We start from the raw sequence: 4,747 nt of genomic DNA, 5'->3' as shown, positions 1-4,747 counted from the left end.
ATCTCAAGAATCAAAGAATGAGTTCAGGATTGAATCAAGAACACTTCAAGGTTCAAAAGGAAATTTGATTTCAATAATCAAGAATCAAGTTTCAAGATTCAAGTTCCAAGAATCAAGATCAAGATTCAAGACTAAAGATTCAAGAATCAAGAGAAGACTCAATCAAGATAAGTATTAAAAAGTTTTTCAAAAACTAAGTAGCACATGAATTTTTCTAAAAAAACCTTTAACCAAAGAGTTTTTACTCTCTAGTAATCGATTACCAGATTGTTGTAATCGATTACCAGTAGCAAAATGGTTTTTCAAAAAAGCCTTCAACTGAATTTACAACGTTCCAATTGATTTCAAAATGGTGTAATCGATTACCAGTGTGTTTGAATGTTGAAATTCAAATTCAATTGTGAAGAGTCACATCCTTTCATAAAAAAGCTTTGTGTAATCGATTACACTGATTTGGTAATCGATTACCAATGATAGTTTCTGAACAAAAAAAAAGATGTAATTCTTCCAATAGTTTTCAAGTTTTTCTAAAAGTTATAACTTTTTCAAATGTTTTTTTTAAGTTTTTGTAAAGGTTATAACTCTTCTAATGGTTCTCTTGACCAGGCATGAAGAGTCTATAAAAGCAAGGCTTTGATTTGCATTTCAAAGTATCTTTTCAATTCATTCTTTAGACAACAAACTTTTGCCAATTGATTTCTGAGTCTCTTTGAACTTCTTCTTCTTCCTTTTGCCAAAAGCTTTCCAAAGTTTTCTGGTTTTCCAAACCTTGAAAACTGTGCTATTCATCTTTTTCATTCCCTTCTCCCTTTGCCAAAAAGAATTCGCCATGGACTAACCGCCTGAATTCTTTTTGTGTCTCTCTTCTCCTTTTTCCAAAAGAACGAAGGACTAACCGCCTGAATTCTTTTGTCTCTCCCTTCTCCCTTGTCAAAGAATTCAAAATGACACAGTCTGAGAATTCTTTTGATTCTTCCCTTTCCCATATACAAAAGATTTCAAAGGACTAACCGCCTGATAATTCTTTTGTATCCTCATTCACAAAGTTTCAAAGGTTTAACTGCCTGAGAACTTTGTCTTAACACATTGGAGGGTACATCCTTTGTGGTACAAGTAGAGGGTACATCTACTTGGGTTGTTGACTGAGAACAAGAGAGGGTACATCTCTTGTGGATCAGTTCTAGTGGAGGGTACATCCACTCGGTTGTTCAAAGAGAACAAGGGAGGGTACATCCCTTGTGGATCTTTGCTTGTAAAAGGATTTTCACAAGGTTGAAAAGAAATCTCAAGGACCGCAGGTCGCGTGGGGACTGGATGTAGGCACGGGTTGTTGCCAAACCAGTATAAAACTCTTGTATCTATCTTCTTCTTCCTTACACTCTTTAATTTCTGCTTTTACTTATGGTTAAGTTTCTTTTCTATTCTTCATTTACTTAACAACATAGTAAAAGCCTTAGAAGAGTAAATTTTTAATTAGTAAAGGTTTAGGAATAATTAATTCAACCCCCCCTTCTTAATTATTCTGAGGCCACTTGATCCAACACTTTCAAATTTTGTAACAAAAAGGCCTTTCATTTGAAGTAAGTTGAGAGCCTCCAATAGGTCACCCTACTTCCATTTGTGTGTAATAATTTTAGGCAATTATCCCTTAGGATTGTGAGTGTTTTGTTGGGAACCTTAAATCTGGTCATCCAAACACTCTTAGGATTCACCTAGTTTACATTTCTTGCTTACTTTCATAGCTTATTTCCTTTATCTTCCATTGTCAAACCGCCTAGATTGCTTGTCTTTTACCAATTAGTTTTTACCTTATCTTTCACACATATTTTAGTGTTTATTTTGGCTAGTTTCAACCATAGTTTCTTTTACCTTTTTTTTTTCAAACCCCCAACAAGAAAGAACCACAACTTAGAAACCAACATGAGTCTTCATTCTTCATCTAGTGTTAATGGTGAGGGTTCTACTCCTAAGGACCCCTTGTATAAGATATTAGATGAGTTGAGATCCCTTAAGTTGTGGAAACAAAAACAAGAGAGAAAAGAAAAAGGAAAAAAAGAGTGGAAGAAATAAGTCAAGATGAAAAAGAGAAAATAAGGAAAGAAGAAAAAAGGAAACTACTAAAAGAGTTAAGAAAAGAAAAAAATGTCTCCTATAGTAGTCATAACTCTTGCAAGAGCCTAAGTGAAGAACTTCATGACTATTATGAAGGAAGACATAGGGAACATCTTAGACCTCACTCCCATTGGACAGAAAAGGAAAGAAAGCCTCAAGAGGCTAACATTAACCTCTCATACTTCCATGGGAAGGACAATGTAGAGGCTAACTTAGATTGGGAAATAAGGGTAGAGCAACAACTTAAAAGGAAGTCTACTTCAAAATCTTATGGCTCTCACTCTTATCCAAAGAAAGACCAAGGTCAAGGCATCTTAGGGGTGACACCTTCTAAGCCCAAAGATGATAAGGGGAAGACAATAGAAAAGCAACCTCTTAAGGCTAGTATGCAAGAGAAGACTAGCTCCATGAAGGGCTTTAAATGTCTTCGAAGAGGACACCTCTTGGGCTTGAGGTTATTCCTCAAGTAAAGGAGTTGTTGGATGAGGGTTTGGTTCATAAGAGCTTAAATCCTTGTGCTTTGTTGGTGCCCAAAATAGGTATTATTAGGCACCAAATCCCCAAAATAAGTGATATGATGAATGTATTGAGTGTTGCAACCCTCTTTTGTAAAATCAGTCATGCACCGAACATCTTCATGATTCATGTACATAAGGACTCATTAGGTAGATTTGTTCTTATTTGTGGTTTTAATACAAAATTAGGTGCTCATATGGGACACTTTAGGTTTGTCATATTTTTTTGTAGGAATAATCAACATGAAAATATAGAAAAAGGTATGCTTTATTGCATTACTTTCCTTAATTTTTTAAATAGTGATCAAGGGATTTCCACGGACCCTAAGAGAATAAAGGTCATTCCTGATTGGCCCACTCCACCAAGTATAAGGGAAATCTGGGGCTTCCATGACTTAACAAACTTTTACAAAAGATTTGTCCCATATTTTTCTATACTTGTTGCACCACTCATTGAGTTGGTGAGGAACCATGTTCCCTCATGGGAAGATGTCCATGAAAGAGGTTTTCAGACCTTACCCTACTCTAACATATGTTTTTATTCCTTTTATAGGTGTCGAGGGAAGGAGCCCAGAGTATGAAGAACCTTAGGATTTCAGGTCAAATCCTTTCCAAGGTGGAGGGGATGATGCAATCCTACCTCCAAGGGTATTGGATAGAAGACTCCAAGAGGATTGGGCTAGAGTTGCTAAAGAAGGCCCTGGGGTTCTCATGAACCTCAGGGTAGATTTCTGAGCCCATGGGTCAAGCTTGGGTCCACTCTTCTTTGTAAATATTAGAATAGGTTTTCCCTTCTTTTGGGCCTTGTATTTTGGCCATTCTAGTAGTATAGGGTTTTAGCCTTGTATTTCAAGGCATTTTGAGTAGTCTTTGTAGTAAGGACTTTTTTTATATTTTCATGTATTTTGGCATGGGAGTGAGCTTAGCTATTATAGGAAGTGTGTAGCTAAGCTCTAGCTTCTCATCTCAAGGAGGTGAGCTTAGCTATTAGAGAGGTGTATGCAACTAAGCTCTAGCTTCTCAAGGAGTTTCTCAAGGAAGCTTCTCAAGGAGGTGAGCTTAGTTATTGGAGGGGTGTGTGTAGTTAAGCTCTAGCTTCTCAAGGAAGCTTCTCAAAGAACCTTCTCAAGGAAGTTTCTCGAGAAAGCTTCTCAAGGAAGCTTCTCAAGGAAGCTACCTAGGCTATAAATAGAAGTATGTGTAACACTTGCGGTAACTTTGATGAATGAGAGTCATGTGAGACACAACTGAATGTTCAAATTCTCTCCCTCTTTTCCTCCTTCAATTTTGTGCTCCCCCCTCTCTCTTTCTTTTCCTCCATTGAAGCATCCTCTCCAAGCTTCTTATCCAAGGCATAATCTTGGTGGTGAAGCTGCTTCTTCCATGGCTTATTCCCTAGTGGATGACACTTCCTCTCACCTCTTGTCCTTTGTCTTTCGCTGCATCTCCATGGTGGAAAATCACCATTGAAGGACCTCATTGAAGCTCAAAGATCCAGCCTCCATAGAAGCTCCACAAGCAAGCTTACATCAAATGGTATAGCAAAACAAAGAAATTGAACTCTTAAGGATATGGTGAGAAGTATGATTAGTCATTCTTCTTTGCCAGAGTCACTTTGGGGAGAAGCCTTAAAGACCGCATTTTACATCCTTAATAGTGTGCTAGGTAAAGCAGTTAACAAAAACCCTTATGAACTTTGGACTGGTAAAAGGCCAAGCATTAAACATTTGCACATTTTGGATTCTTCGGCTGAGGCATGGCCTTATAAGCCACATGAAAGAAAGCTAGACTCAAGAACAATTAGCTGTTATTTTGTTGCCTATGTTGAATGCTCTTGGGGCTATAAATTTTACAATCCCACCTTAAGATCCTTTTTCGAGACCGGAAATGCAAGATTTCTTGCGGAAGTTGAGTTTGGGAAGGAAGAGAACATAAAGAATGTTGTCTTTAAGGAAGAACCTGTTATTTACAGTGATCAAGTCCTCATACCTATTATTGTTTAAGACACAACTCCAATAATAGAAGACAATGTTCAAACTATTAACATTGTTCCAGAACAAGACAACAATGAGGTTCTCCCTCAAATACCTTTAGAGCAACCTCAACAACCTCGAGAAGTG

This window comes from Glycine max, chromosome 6 (assembly GCF_000004515.6).
Source record: "Glycine max cultivar Williams 82 chromosome 6, Glycine_max_v4.0, whole genome shotgun sequence".
Lineage (NCBI taxonomy): Eukaryota > Viridiplantae > Streptophyta > Magnoliopsida > Fabales > Fabaceae > Glycine > Glycine max.
This window is presented reverse-complemented; position numbering follows the sequence as displayed.